Source organism: Doryrhamphus excisus, chromosome 20, assembly GCF_030265055.1.
Source record: "Doryrhamphus excisus isolate RoL2022-K1 chromosome 20, RoL_Dexc_1.0, whole genome shotgun sequence".
Classification (NCBI taxonomy): Eukaryota; Metazoa; Chordata; class Actinopteri; order Syngnathiformes; family Syngnathidae; genus Doryrhamphus; species Doryrhamphus excisus.
Window position 1 is genome coordinate 3,429,189 of NC_080485.1, and position 16,589 is coordinate 3,445,777.

The 16,589-nt window shown below is 38.1% G+C and overlaps 1 protein-coding gene across 22 annotated transcripts in view; it reads left to right on the plus strand.

Annotated features, from left to right (window-relative positions):
• dst (dystonin) overlaps positions 1-16,589 on the plus strand; it is a 152,671-nt gene that overhangs the window by 9,372 nt on the left and 126,710 nt on the right. The window lies entirely within an intron of this gene.

Consider the following 16,589-nt stretch of genomic DNA (forward strand, 5'->3'; position numbering starts at 1 on the left):
TGGCGACCAGTCCAGGGTGTACCCCGCCTCTTACATGAAGACATCTGGGATAGGCTCCAGCACACTCATGACCCTCTTAAAGATAAGCGGGAGAAAATGAATGAATGAATGAATAAAAGGCATTCAGTAGTAGTGGTAATGGTAATGGTTTTATTTCATTTGAACATGCATCAGATTACAATTGAATGCATCCCATAATCAGTTCCCAGTTCCACATGTCCAAAAGGAGTAGGAAGAAGCAAAGCTTATTAAATCCTACCCCTCCATCTGGTACTTTTACAATCAGTAACTGTTACATTTGTTCACTTCCTGCTTTCCATAATACAGTTCAAGTTTTTTTTTTTTGTTTTTTTTTAATAATGCACCTCGTACCGAAGTAGGAGGTGATACGAGCATCCAATGCCATAATGGGTACCATAGTGCGTGTCAATATAGTGATATTCTTGTAATGTTTAGTTAGACACACAAGCACCAGACTTGATTGCCGGAACAACAGCCTTTTGTTGCAATTTTTAAAAAATGATCTCACAACGGGCACAATAAGAATAACATAATAATCATAATACTGTTGTTGTGGCCGTAATTCACTTCAAACTAAAACTCAATTCTGTACCTCCAACATCACAGCTTGTCTTAAATGGCTTATTCTTTTATTATATTTGGTAATATGAGTGTAAAGGTGACTGTAGGGGTGTTATTTAATGTGTATAGGGCTCTAATAATGTCAAAAACGTATTTACAAGCTCTTTAACTATGATAATTCTCCATTTATAAATAAGTAATCCTACTTTTGCAGAAATTCACTGATCATGGTTGGGTGTGGAACCACTTATCTATGATAATGGAGAGATTATTGTGTGAGTAGTTTTAAAGCACATGCAGAGGTATATTTAGTTTCTGGCTAAAGCTGACCACTCATGATACTTCAAATGTAGCCACTTCCTGCTTGTGAGGTTAATAAAAAAACACAGAGAGGTGGATTGCAACCATAAGGCCAATGTTTTCAGACCCCTGCTGTTATTTGCTTGTGTGAGTGACTTAATTGGATATAATTATTTTCATTCTCTTTCTTCCTTTTGTAGCTGTGTCAGTGTATTGATTATTGCTGTATCATGGTAGTATCATTGGCAACATATAACCATATTGCAGCAAGTTTATTCTCAGTTTGATGTTGTGGTTTTTATTATATGGCGACAGTATGGCACTACTTTTGTCATTTTTCATCCCAGAGAGGAAGCACATTTGTAATGTGTGTTTTGGTTGAAAAATATGTTAGCATATCTGTGTCATCCATATGATGGCAGTCTTCTCTTAAACAGCAAAATGTTTTCAACAAAAAGGCTTTTCATTCAGGCTTTATAGATGTGATTTAGTCGAGTCACCCATGCATGATCTTTAAGTGAGACATGACGATGAGGCATTTCCTCCTTCTTGGAGATGCTCCTTTTATAGTTTTCATGTTGTGCGGCGCTGTGAATGTGGCTGATATGATAAAATCCCACGTGAGCGGTTATTGAGACAAAATCATGCACTTGAGTTGTCAGGCCAGGGGTGGAAAGGGTGTGGAGATCCCAAGGAGCTAAATTCAACCTGACAGCAGGGCTTTTAACTCTTGTGCTTCCTCCAAGCCAAGTAAAACAAAAATGGGATATAGGATACAGTGTGTACTTATGAGCTGTTTGTGTATGCATAAACCGCCACTGGTGGTCCACCAGGGTCAGTCAGCTGTGGTATGAAACACTCAAGTGAGATCACATGATGTAACATTATCAGGCAGAAAAACTGTGACATCCAACAAACGAGACTTCTTCTCTTATATTCGCAAGTACCCAAGTTTGTGCTTGATAAACTTTGCTTTTGCATGAAATATGTACTTTTTTATTTATTGCTGTTGTCAATGATGACCCCATGCCTCAAGCTTCTCTCCATGTGATGAGATAATAATAAAAAGGACACATTTCCATAGCAAAATCATCAACAGTAAACAACCAAACACAAGCACAAAGACCAACTAACAGCCAGAGGGCATGCACAGTGATTTCTTTGACTTTATCAAATTATACGCTCGTTATTGCCACTCGTTTAATACACACCCGATTACAATTTTAAGACCAGTTTAAAAATTGCAACAATTTACTTTATTTTACACTGTTGGATCTTAAGGAAGAAACATTTTTTTTATTATATAGTTTATTGGACTAAATGTTATTTTTTGTCAGGTATTCGCATTGTCATGATCTCTTGGTGGCAAAGGCTCAAATCCCTTCTCTTTTTGAACGCGGTTGGATTGTTTAGCTTCATATGCAGTGCATCATTGCTCATGTGGTTGTACGCAGTAAGACATTTACATTTTTTAAAAGATCTTAAAGGTTATGGAACAATATAGTCCAGAGGTAGACCCCCAAAAATGTCACTGGACCTGAGCCAGAGGATCCAATTGCCGATCATCGGCCCAAATGATGGTTGTTAAGGTCCCAAGTACAGTCAAATAACCATCAGATGGTATCTGCGAGAGAAGGGTTTTAAGAGCAAAAAGCGTTTTTAAAGGCCTCATCTCCTTCAATGACACACCATTCCTTGTTTAGAATTTGTAAAAGAGCACCAAATATGGGACATTGAAAGGTGGAAGAAAGTTTTATTCTCTGATGAGAAGAAAATATAACCTTAACTGGCCTGATGTCTTCTAACGTTATTGGCATTGATGAGGAGATCCAACAAGAAAATCCAACCTGAGATGTTTTTCAGATGTTTTCCCCTTTTTGGTGCGTTTTTCCCTCAAAACGAGGAACAATGGAGCTTTCCGTTGTGCAGCGGCGTCAAATTGCAGATGTGTAGATGTTGCAGGGGGCATCCTTCATGACTGAAGGCCATATTCTGTGGGGTAATGACTGGGTTTTTCACTGCAGGTCACAATGCCCACCTGAAAAATGACTTCTTTCAGAGAAATTAGCACCATCCTGCGTGTTCCTTTGATATAAATCCAATTGAGACATTTTGGTTACAGTAAATTGCTACTATTTCCTCTTTTTGCATTTTGAAGCTCCAGAAGGTCCAGATTTAAAGTGCAAAATGTAAATTTCTGCACTTTGAGTGTGTTAAACGACATCATGTACCCAGAAAAAATTATTACGTTTGATTAATGTTCATGTTAAAGGTTAAATAACTGTTAATAGTTATCCCCCCTATCCGTGTGGAAGTGGTAAGTTTTTGGCTATTTAAGTTTAAAGGAAATAACTTGAAGGCTACCGTTTAGGTCGCTAGCTCTCTAGTTTGCAAGTCAGCATGTGTCTAGTATAAATGTGACTATAGTTGTGTTTTGTCATGTCTACAGGGCTCTAATAATGCCAACTATATGTGGTTTCTTAAGTTTTTATTTTTTGCCGTTTTATTATTATTATTATTATTATGATATTTATTATTATTATTACTGATTGATTGATTTTCTTTATTCTTGATTTGTTTATTTATTTTTCATCTTATTTTGTGCAGAAAAATAAAAATTAAGATATTTGAGAACAGTGGAATGTTTTATCAGAGCTTTTCTTGTAGAAAATCGGAACCAAAGCACTGAAAAAGTTTGTATATTTTTCTGTTTTTAATAAATGCGTTTTTTTTTTTTGAAAACCTGATGCAGCCCAGCCTTGCCCAGACCCTAGCTCCAGTGGCCCCCAGGTAAATTGAGTTTGAGACCCCTGGTTTAGATACATTAGCTTCACTAATACTAACTGTAGTAATTGCGTGGGTTGTTTCAGATTTTTCAGCATTGACCAAGTATATACCATACACAGTCTGAACATTTTAATGGTGACTCAGCATAACAGAACTTGAATGGAGCCAGGCATGTAATTGTTAGTGCTGGCCTGCAAGAATGCCACTCTAATTAGGTATTAGAGGTAATAACACACTTAACAGGGGAACTGCTCAGGGTTAGACTGCAACTCAATGGAAGGCTTTACAAACGACTATACTCTTGAGGAATGAGATAAAGGCAGCGGTTCTTTGGTACATACACTGGGCTTACCTAGCCAAGCCTGTCTGGTGGGCTGCTTAAACGCTAAAACAGCCCTAAAGTAGGAAAAGTAGAAAACTACTGTTAATAATGAGACGTACGAATAATGACACACTTAATGGACAACAAAGTCCATCTCACTTTTGCCATGCATCTGTGTTGGTTGTTCGTAACGTACACGTGCCCATACCATAATCCCACCCCACCCACTCGACCATCAACACAGGTGCATGATGACATTTTAAATGCACAGAAAATTTTGGTCTTTGGAATAAACTCCATGTGAGTTAAAATCAACTCAATCTGAGTGTACATGCGTGACCATCCACTGACTCCACAGGAGAGTTAATATAACTCTGCTTTTGGAGTTGATCTTTTCTCAGAGTTAAAACTGAACTCTTGTTAAAATACTACTCTTTAGAGAGTAAAATGTGACTCTCGAATGGAGTTGATTTTAATATTAACTCTTAACCGATGTTAAAAGCCAACACCTAATATATAGTTAATTTAACACTATTTAGAGTTGACATTAATTTAAAATGCAAAAATTATTACACTGAAAATTTTACTGTGTACGACATTCATTCATTCATTTTCTACCGCTTTTCCACCATGCTGGAGCCTATCCCAGCTGTCTTGGGGCGAGAGGCGGGGTGCACCCTGGACTGGTGGCTAGCCAATCACAGGGCACATATAGACAAACAACCATTCACACTCACATTCATACCTATGGACAATTTGGAGTCGCCAATTAACCTAGCATGTTTTTTGGAATGTGGGAGGAAGAAAACCCACGCATGCACGGGGAGAACATGCAAACTCCACACAGAGATAGCCGAGGGTGGAATTGAACCCTGCCTGTGAACCCTAGCTGTGAGGTCTGCGCGCTTTCTTCTTCTGTTGTTTATTGGCGGTTGGCAAGCAGCTTTCGTATGCATTACCGCCATCTGTGAAACAGAATCTAAACCCTTCTATACTTTATTCACAAGTGCAGTTTTATTAAAAAAGAAAATATATATCTATATAAAACATGTCCTGAGTTTAATTATAAAATATTATCAAGATTGAATGTGATCTTTTCCTGTTTAAATTGATCCCGGGTGCGTTCTTTCAGCGCATGCTCAGATATGACGTAACACGCAGATCCAGACGTTCTTCACTTTTAAAAATGGAGGCCAGCAATCGGCACTGGACTAAGCAAAGTTTGTTTTTGATTCAAACTAAATTTCAAGACTGGACAGACGAAAAACTGCCAATACGGAGTTATTCCAACAAGTGAAAGAAAAACTCGGGGAAGCCGGTATCACGTGATGTTGATGTTTACGTTTTACTGGGCATGCCCTATTGACTATTCTGTTTGATTTTCACGGCGCATGTAGACAAGAGATTGGAATATTCCTTTCCATGGATACCATTGTTTCCCGAAAGGTCATTCGGTAAGAGAAAAACTCGTCATGTAAAAACATGGCTACTGTGGAGTGTCTGTGGTGTAAAGACTGGCAGAGCAATGTAATATTGGTCCGTGTGGCAACACCTACCTTGTTCCTCCCATAGACTTATTGATGCACGTGTGAGGTCGTGGTGACATTTTGGAACATTTTTGGTTAGTGGTGTGCCACAAGATTTTTACAATGTAAAAAACGTGCTGTGGCTCAAAAAAGGTTGATAAACACTGTGTTAGAGGATTTTTTAAAGAGAGTCTAAATAGGTGTATCCCAATGAAATTAACTGGTTTTCTCGTGTTGTTCATGTTGCACATAAGGATTGTGAATGATGGGCAAAATTCCCAAAAAAGTGCATGCAGTTCCCCTTTAAAGCTTTATGAATGACCAGACAATATCTCGTCACACAGCACATCCAGGGGTGAGAGAGCATTGTGGGTGTTTTGTTCTTTTTTCACTGTCCCTTCTTTTGTCCATCCTCTGGGCGTTGCCTACCAATGGCCCTGCCTATCACCTCTTCCTCCATGTCAACATCCCCACTCATCACATTCAAACAGCCCAGTGAGCGGCCCAACCAGCCACCCACCCACCACAGCCCGTCAGCCTTTCTCCATGGTGACTGACTGCTATTGTACAAAAGACACTTTGTTTTTATGGGCGCAGCGTACAAGTTCCAGAGACTTGTTCATGTGTCAAGTTGATGCTGGTGCTGGTGACACTCCTTTTGACTGAGCAATGACATTTCAAAATGCTTTCTGAGTGGTTTCTCCTGCTCAACGGATTAACGTCCCAGACCTGCAAAAGCATTCAGGTAGTGCGTCAAAGCTTCCAAAAACAGCAACGACCCTCGAAGGCACGGGTGGGCAAACTACGGCCCGGGGGCCACATGTGGCCCACTAAGCGTTTGAATCCGGCCCGCCAGTTGCTTTCTAACTTTTAACATACATGCTGGCAACATGACTTGCAAGTCGGATGTCTTCTTCAGTAAAAAAAAATAACAATAAAAATAATAAAAAATAATTTTTAATGTAAAATTCAAGTTTGATGTGGTTTGATGTTTAAAGTGCTCTGGAAAAAAGGGATATATGGAACATATTTAAAACATATAGCTAATAATCTGACACGTTTACAGATAGAATTATACAAATAAGTACATAAATAAAATAAATAATAAATGTATAAAAATATAATAATTGATACATAATGTAATTAATAATAATAATATAATTATAATATATATAATAAATTATGTATATATATAATATGTAGATTAAATATAATATATTATATAATATAATAAATAAATAAAATTAGACAAATAATTCTAGGTGGACTGTTATACAAATACAAATATATACAAATAAGTAAATAAAATAAATAAATAAATAATAAAAATGTAAAAATATAATATCATATATTAAATATAATATATATAATAATACAATTAATATATATAATATAATTAATCACAATATATAATAAATAAATAAAATTAGACAAATAATTCAAGGTGGACTGTTAGAATTATAAGCGTAAAATAATGTGTGTGTTATAAAAAATATATATTCTGGCCCCCCGCACAGTTTTGTTAACTCAGTGCGGCCCACGAGTCCAAAAGTTTGCCCACCCCTGCTCTAAGGTCAGCTTCGTCACAATTCATATTATGCATATTAAGAATGATACATTGGAATATACATATACATACATATATATGACATGTAAGTGTAAAAATATGTTCACAGCTCAAGAAAAAACTTACCATATTGTACTGAGCAGCCAGACAAAGCTGTATGTACTGATTTATCATATTGCAGAACATTTCATTTCTTGTTCTATGGTTATCGGCACACTTTTGCCTTATAGAAATCCATAGAAAAAGCATAATTTACTGTAATTGAGTTGATGATTTAGATAAGGTATTTCAAAGTTAATTTACATGGAGGCCGCTGGATGTGCAGTTTGGGTGAGGCTGGGCATCAAATATCGGAGGTGATGCCGCCTCCCAGCATGCTTTGTGGTACTTTTTTTTGTACAAAGTTGGTTGAAGTTATATGTTTACATGAACATATTTGTTGTTTATTATTCCTCATAGTTGCCCTGTGTGTGTTGACTTAACTGTTACATGCTGTGCTGCCATATTTGTGTTGGCACTGTAAGTAAATTCATTTCCGGTTCATTTCACTGTGCTAACTGTGCTTTGGGCCTGCAATTGTGAGACCACTGCTTTTGATGCTTACTGATATTGCATCATAGGCTGTCGCACAATATTTTAGGGCTTGTTTTTTCTGAAAATTTTGGTTAAACTTTCATGTGAGTGTGCAATACAGGACATAATATAATAATAATAATAAAATAAATAAAATAAAAAATAAAAATAAAAATAAAAATAAAAATAAAAATAAAAATAAAAATAAAAATAAAAATAAAAATAAAAATAAAAATAAAAATAAAAATAAAAATAAAAATAAAAATAAAAATAAAAATAAAAATAAAAATAAAAATAAAAATAAAAATAATCAGCATTGTCTATAAATGGCCTATGCGACTCACAGCACTAGAGCTCTGAAAGTTGTTGCTAAGGTATGCAATGTAATCTTGAATTTTATTAATACAAATGATACATCCATTTTAATGCCGTTGCTCATCATTTACAAAATACCCCCTTAAATGCTGTGATATTCAGCTTTTTGTAGCTCTGACATTGGAACACAGTGAGTCCATATGTTGTATTTATTTGCTGCCATGGCGACAAGGGGGCGAGCAGCAGGACCGGACCTCATTCCTCTGTTCAGCTCCTCTCACATGACATCATCTATTCCGTCTCTGACTCACATGCTGTAGCCATTCCTCTTCCTCTCTTGCAAACCTCACCCTCCTCCCCCGAGAGTGGTACATGCCTACAGTTTCATTTGGAAGGGCAACCGGAAACACAATTGTAACATTGTTTATAAGTTCAGTTCAGGCTAAGAAGTGTAATTGATGCATTTTTAGTATATTGAACTGAAAGAGGTAATGTCCTTTAATAAGAAGCAACCCGACATAATTTTGGGGGTACCGCCAGAATTATTATTTATTTAATGAATGTATGTGAGGAAAATAAAATTTTGAAATTATGGCAAAATATAATTTTCCTGACCAACCATAGTCTTTTTGTGACAAATTAGAGTGTTTTTCTTGTCAAAATATAGTGTATTTCCATGCCTACATAGGGTATTATGCCAGAACATGATAAAATACAAAAGTGTTTGATGGTAGAATAGCGTGTTTTCAAGACAAAATATGTTTTTGTACCAGAATATAGTATTACATGACCAACTAAGACAATTTTAACTATTAACAAAATATATGTTCATGTAAAATGTGACCTATTTATGACGAAATATGGTGTTCATTCATTCATTTTCTACCGCTTTTCCTCACGAGGGTCGCGGGGGTGCTGGAGCCTATCCCAGCTGTCTTCGGGCGTAAGGCGGGGTACACCCTGGACTGGTCGCCACCCAATCACAGGGCGAAATATGGTGTTATATTGGCAAAATGTAGCAATTCCATGACAAATTGTGCTGTGACAATACAATTTGCATGTCAAAAATATAGATTTTTGTTTACAAAACATAATGTTTTTAGAATAGCATGCATGCCGTGTTTATAGAGGATGCTGTGACGGGACTTGTGGTGCTTCCCTGTGGGGGTTTGAGCTCACGCAGAAGGTACTGACGATCGTGTTCCTGTAAAACAGTGTAGTTTAAACGCAGAGTAATGTAGCTTGGAACTTTTGATGCAGTTTGTTACAAAATCTCTAACGCATTTAACAGGCTCTTAAAAGCATTTGAGACAAATTTCATAAATGTAAAAAAGTGGAAACCTTTTATCGGTCTCACAGGAGGGACATTCTCAGTGGTGAAAGCATGAGGAGCAACTCAGTAGATTATTCAAGGTTACTATGAGAAGCTGTGATAATGTCAACATAGGTTGCTCTTACCTTCTACCTTTACTCGTTACTAGTTTGGAGTGGTTTGGATAGAGACTGTAAGGCTGGATGGGCTGCTGGAAGACTCTGAACCTGTTTCAGTCCGTGTCCTGTTATTGTCACATATCTTAGACGCTGCCTTGCCCTGTGGAGAGAGCCGACTGGTATTGTCACTGTGTAAGAATGACAAAAATGTGTCACTGCTTGCATATGTGTTTGCCGCTTAAACAGACGTCATGATGACAACATTCCTCTTAGATTGCAGCGAAGACGACGAGTGCGCTCATCATCCCTCAGTAGGTCAGTGCTGTGTTTAAAAATGGAGGATGCAAGGGCCACTTTGCAGGGAGCAATGATGGAAGTACGGGAAGGTTCAGCAGAGCAAACATACTTTCAAGAAGTGGATAAGCGCTCCAATCTCAACTACAGCTGCTAGCGTGGCTGAATATGAGAGCGTAAAGGGGAGGAAACCATTCACAAATAGAGAATACATGAAATAATCTCTCATAAAAATATTAGAGGGCGGCACGGCGGACGAGTGGTTAGCGCGCAGACCTCACAGCTAAGAGACCAGGGTTCAATTCCACCCTCGGCCATCTCTGTGTGGAGTTTGCATGATCTCCCCGTGCATGCGTGGGTTTTCTCCGGGTACTCCGGTTTCCTCCCACATTCCAAAAACATGCTAGGTTAATTGGCCACTCCAAATTGTCCATAGGTATGAATGTGAGTGTGAATGGTTGTTTGTCTATATGTGCCCTGTGATTGGCTGGCCACCAGACCAGGGTGTATCCTGCCAGCTGGGTTAGGCTCCAGCACCCCCTGCGACCCTCGTGAGGAAAAAGCTGTAGAAAATGAATGAATGAATGAAAAATATTAGAGCATGAGTTCTTCAAATTAAACAAACAATGAATTGAAAGAAATTCCGATAATGAAAGAAATTCCTCTCTGCAAAGACTTTCGATGACAGAACCGATACAGTGGTAACAAATATCACCACTAGGCAAAGTGATAACATTCATTTAACACAAGCGTATTGAATTGCATGTGACGAGTCAAGTGATGTGAACTACAGTAAACCTCGGATATATCGGACTCGGATATATCGGAAATTCGCTCAAAACGGACAGATAAAAATTATAAAAAAACAATTTTTCTGTAATGCATTTCCAATAAAAATTCATTGCATATATCGGATTTTTTATAACGGATTTCGCCTATTTCGGACAAAATCTTCCAATGCATTTCCATTAAATTTCCCTCGCATATATCGGATGGCCGCATCGTGGCGCTCCGATTCGCCGAATCGTGACAGGCCGCTATACGACGTCATTTGCAGCGTTTGCAGCGTTGCCTGCGTGTCCAGGTACATTGGAAACATAGTCAAGGAAGTGCCTTTTTATAACGGATAAAATCTGATTTACGCATATACCGGATATAAATCCGATATATGCGTAAAACGGACATTTTCCGGTATACGCATATAACGGATTTCGCTTATATCGGACAAAACCATTGGGAACAATTGAATCCGATATATCCGAGGTTTACTGTATATTGAACAGACACATGGATATACACATATGTGAACTCTAATGGGCTTTTTTTTATGTTAAAGCAATTTCGTTAGTTGAATTCTGTTGTATCAGGTATGAATTTAAATTTTGTTTAATGTTCAAAACTGCGCTTTTGATAGTCAAGGTTGCCGACCCTGTTCTAAGAAATGATATACTGTATAGCAGGGGTGCTCATTAAGTCGATCGCGAGCTACCGGTCGATCGCGGGGGTGGTACTGGTCGATCGCTGGTCGATCGCGGCATGACATTAAAAAAATATCATCCCAGCATCAATGCCGTCACTTGATTGATATACAGGGCAGCCATTCAGATGACAACTGAATGTTGCCCTTCGGGCGACCAATCAAATCAAACAACGTCTCTAAGTGCAGCAGAACTTACGATGTCAGCCTATCATCCATCCCCGTTACTTGATTGACATACAGGACAACCAATCAGATGACAACTGAATTTTGACCTTTAGGTCACCGCTCATGCGTAAACAACGATGCAAAGTGCTAAGCTAGTCGGCGAATTGCGAGATTTTAAAGCCCTCGCTAAAGTTTATGGTCACTAAAATGAGTGAAGGAGCTGGACCAAGTGAAAAGGCAAAAACTGGACCAAGTAAAAAGGCAAAAAACATATCACTTCCATACGGATATGGAATATTATACGGATATTGTGATACGGATATTATCCATGACTGATAAACATTTGGAAGTGTGCTTGAGGCTGGCTATCAGCAGCTACTGTCCGGACTATGCATCCCTGGCTGGTTCAATTCAGTGCAAGTCATCAAAGTAAACTCAGGTAATTACAAAAAATGTTAATAGTTAATTATGTGTGTTTTGCAATATTGGCTCATTTGGTTATGTAAGGTACATCAACATACATTGTACGTACAAATAATCCTCAATACATTTGAAAATAAATAGATGTTTTGCATTTTTGTAGTGGGTAGATCATTTTGACTCGGTCATTTTAAAAGTAGCGCGCATGCTGAAAAAGTGTGAGCACCCCTGCTGTATAGGAAAAAACCATTTGCCATGAGTGGGGAGAACATATGTTTTGTTTGTCACCAGTTACCAATAACTGACTACCATAACTGACTACTTCCTGGTTCAGGAGGGCTGTGCTATTCTAATTGTGTTGGGTTCCATTAATGACATAAAGGAAATCAGTTGTGTATATTGTGTAGAGTCCACCGTGTACTTTTTATTATATCATCAGTGAAATTGATCATTAAAACAACATTGATTCAGTGGTAGATTCAATGAGCTTCATTTGGTGTATAATTCATACAGTACATTTTAAAGAATAGTTGTGGTAGACTTTTGCATGGTAATGTATAATAATTAGTCTTAAGCATGATATTATAGCATCTAGGAAATTGTCTTTTCAGATGAATGACAAAGATTTAAATTCAATCCACATCAAAGTCATCATGCAGGCTGCATGAATGGAAATGACAGCCCCAGCGAAGATTATGCGGTGTGTGTTTCTTTGCGGGGGCAGCGTGGTTTAGGGTTGTACCGTTGTAGCTATTTATAGCAATGCACATGTGCTTTGCTGAGGTCCACAAATAAGTGTCTCAGCCAGGCGCTGTAACGGCTGCATGTTTGAGCGCTATGTGGCGGACTCATTAACACCAGGGGCCACCGGGTGTAGATGGGGACAAGGCAGGTCCACTCATTCATGTGACTTTCACAGTACAGGACAGTGGAAAGACAGCAACTCCTGTTCGTGTTCACTTCATATGGAGCTAAAGGTTTACATTAGAACAGTTTGCAGACTATTTTGGAGAGTTCGGCTTTTGTGTTTGGTCAAAGATCAACCCATAAAGGTCAGAGATCACGTGCTAAACAACTCTGGTGGACGTTTACCACCAAACTATGAGATGTATTGCTGACTTAAAGGATAGTCTGAGTCATTCAAGTCTTCCTCTTTAGATCCTGAAGAGGGCACCATAATATAAAACTCCCTGTATGCATTTATCAAATCAAATCAAATCAACTTTATTTGTAGAGCACTTTTCCTGCAAGGAGATGCAACACAAAGTGCTTTCCAGAATTAAAACAATTACCACAATTAAAAAGGAAAACAATGAAGAAAAAAGAAAGCCCCTCCTTCCCACCCTCCATACTAGACCCCCACACACACACACACCCATCCACCCACACACACACACACGCAAGCACACAATCACCCACAGTAGGGAGACATGGCATGGTACTGAGGAACAAGGAAACGCCACCTTTGGGGCCGTCCACACTGGGAGAAGCTGCAGGCCGTGCCATCGGAGGACCAGCACCCGGGCCCTCCGACTCCGTTAGACGGGCGGACCCCCACATTAAAGGGAGGAACCCCCCAGCCGGCCGTGTCGAAGGGACCCAAGGATGGCACCCCCTCAGCATACCCAAACAGCCCCCAGTGTGGAGGACCCCCCTGAGGAAACACTGGAGTTAGAAGCTAAAGACTAAGAGCATAAAATAGGACTAAAAGATAAAACATAACACTGGAGTTAAAAACTGAAGATTAAGAGCATAAAATAGGACTAACAAGATAAAAACAAAACACTGGAGTTAAAAGGTGAAGAATAAGAACATAAAATAGGACTAAAAGGATGAAAACATAATAAAAGCTTAACAATATTAGTTAAAAGCCTGATTAAAATGGCTGTGTGATTTGTTATGAAATGATCCAATTGTAGCCTTGTGTGTTAGCAGGATGACACCATGTTTTTCCCGGAAGACCCTCCAAGCCAATCTATCAACATTATTGATTTACTCATGAGGTGATTACAGTCTCTGTGGGGAAGAGGTGTACCAAATGGAGTCACACTGCAACAAATGAGTCATGCATTTAATGTAAAGACAAATACTACCCTGCTTTGTGTACTTGGATGCATGCATTGCTTTCTTTTACCGAGTCATTTGTGCCACAGATGGTAACATTGGTGCATTGCTTCCTTTATTTGTTCAAATCATATGGTCACATCGACCCACGATCTGTCAGCACTAGTTTTGGATTAAATAACGGTTAGAATTTTGATTGGCTCCATTAGAAGTAAATATAGTGACTATTATGGTTATTTAAAGAGCTTAAACACACACACACAAATTAGAGCAAATTGTTGTGTCAGTCAAGATGTCCCTGAATCATAATGAGAACAGTAATAATCAGTAGCAGTTTGTTTTGATTAATGATAGCTATGAGGATTAACAGGACATTTTTTTACATTTTTGCAATGCATGCTCAACTAATACAAATTATATACTAACAATAATAATACAAAAAACAATAGTGAACATTTTCCAAATATTTGTATCAGTTAATTTGTAATATTTAGATGTGTTTTTAGTCCTTTTTTCTTAATTCTCCCAAGTTTTAACATTACATTGTATAATACTCCAATATTTAATTTTTAATTGACAAACTCGAAATAGAAAAAGAAATTTATTCTCATTAATCCTTGCAAATTCCCATATATACATATATACATATATATATAAATCCAGTTTATTCTCATTAATCCTTGCAAATTCCCATATATATACATATATATATATATATATATATATATATATATATATATATATATATATATATATATATATATATATATATATTCTCATTAATCCTTGCAAATTCCCATATATACATATATATATATGTATATATATGGGAATTTGCAGGGATTAATGAGAATAAATAAATATATATATATATATATATATATATATATATATATATATATATATATATATATATATACATATATATATATATATACATACATATATATATATATGCATGTACTCCTGGCACCCACTGTGCAGCCCTAAAAAAAGGATATATGTCTTAACTATAATTTGATAGTTATGTACATATCCATCATCTTAAAATTTGCATTATAGCACATCCTCTTTTTCTTTCAGACACTTACTTTTTTCCCAGTGTGTCTCAGTTTCGCGGCTGCATCTCTGCACTTCACTGGTGTGTGTGTGTCCGGAGGAAAAGCTCTGACTCATTGTTTGGTGCCACCTGTTGATTTGCAAGCATACATATCTCAAGTGTGAATATAAGATGACCCAGCTTTGTTATACTTTACTATAGAGGAAAAATATTGTCTTATATTGAAATGGTTGCGTGCACTACGATGGCTTATTCAATCCATAACACGTTTGTGTGCTTCAGTTGTTGAGGGAATTTTCATGTGAGGTCTTGGATGTGTTTAAAGCTGTTTTGTGAGCTTTGGCATCCTTACAATGGAGATGATTATGAGCACGTCTTTGTTGGTCAAGGTGTCTTTGATAAGATCTCTCTAATCAAGCAAGCCAATCAGACTACACTATTCCATCAGTCTCTTGTGTGCCTTCACTTAGTTGGATGGAGCCACCCTGGAATACTCGGTATTACTCAATACTTTGTATGCGGGTTGAAGTGCCGCTGGTGGAGAAACAGTGAATCACAGGTCAGAATAGTGAGTCGCCATGGAAAACCTGACAGGACTCGTTCAGGATGCAGGGGCTGGTAGGCAAGAAGGCGGGCAGAGAAGAGCGAGGCTGCGTCCTCGGTCGCTCATCCACTTTGCATCCGTCTCTGTGAGGAAGAGAGATCCCCTCGATGGCTCTGTGGAGATGGTGGACAGGATGAAATACCTGCTTGGAACGGAGAGGGAGCACAGGGATCGCCTGGTAACGCTAATGTGTTGCATGGGTCAGTATTTTTTCTTAAAAGTGAGGTTATGGATATGATTGATACAGTTGCTACAACTTATTTTGAATTTGTAGTTGAACATCACAAGTAAAACTGGATTTGATGTTTCTTCTTATGCTCTTGAGCAATCATGATTAGGCGTGTTCCTTTTGGCATTCAGAGGTTGTGATTGCAACCATGATTCCAAAATAATAATGGTAATAAATAATAATGGCTGGAATTGTGTTTGGATCTGATATAGTATAACAGTATAGGGATGTAAGACTCCATTGGATTTATTTGTTTTTAATTCCACGCATTTGTGTTCCTTATTTACTCAGAATTGTTTCTTTCAGCTAAGAAAAATCTCGAAACTTCGAACAATGGTATCTAAAGGTGAGCTCGAGATGATAATCCATGCCTTTGTGTCTTCTCGTTTAGACTACTGTAATAGTTTGTTTTCTTGTCTAAACAAAAAAGAGTTGTCTCGTCTGCAACAGGTTCAAAATTCTGCTGCGCGGTTATTGACTCGATGCAACAGAAGGGCTCACATCAGGCCGATTCTGAAAGCTCTCCATTGGCTCCCTGTCTCATTCCGTGTGAATTTTAAAATCCTGGTGCTCACTTTTTAGAGCCTTGCAAGGCCAGGCCCCTGTCTACATACGAGACTTGTTGCGTCCCTATACCCCCTCTCGGAGGCTGAGATCGTTAGATCAAAATTTACTCATGGTCCCTCGTAGTCGTTTTAGGACCCGAGGAGACCTATCTTTTCAGGTTGTTGCGCCGAGGCTCTGGAATGACCTTCCACCCTCCCTACGTTCGCTTGACTCTGTCGATGCATTTAAGAGTAACCTTAAAACTCACTTGTTTTTGCAGGCATACCCAGCTCAGTAGATTTAGGGTACTATGACCATCATATA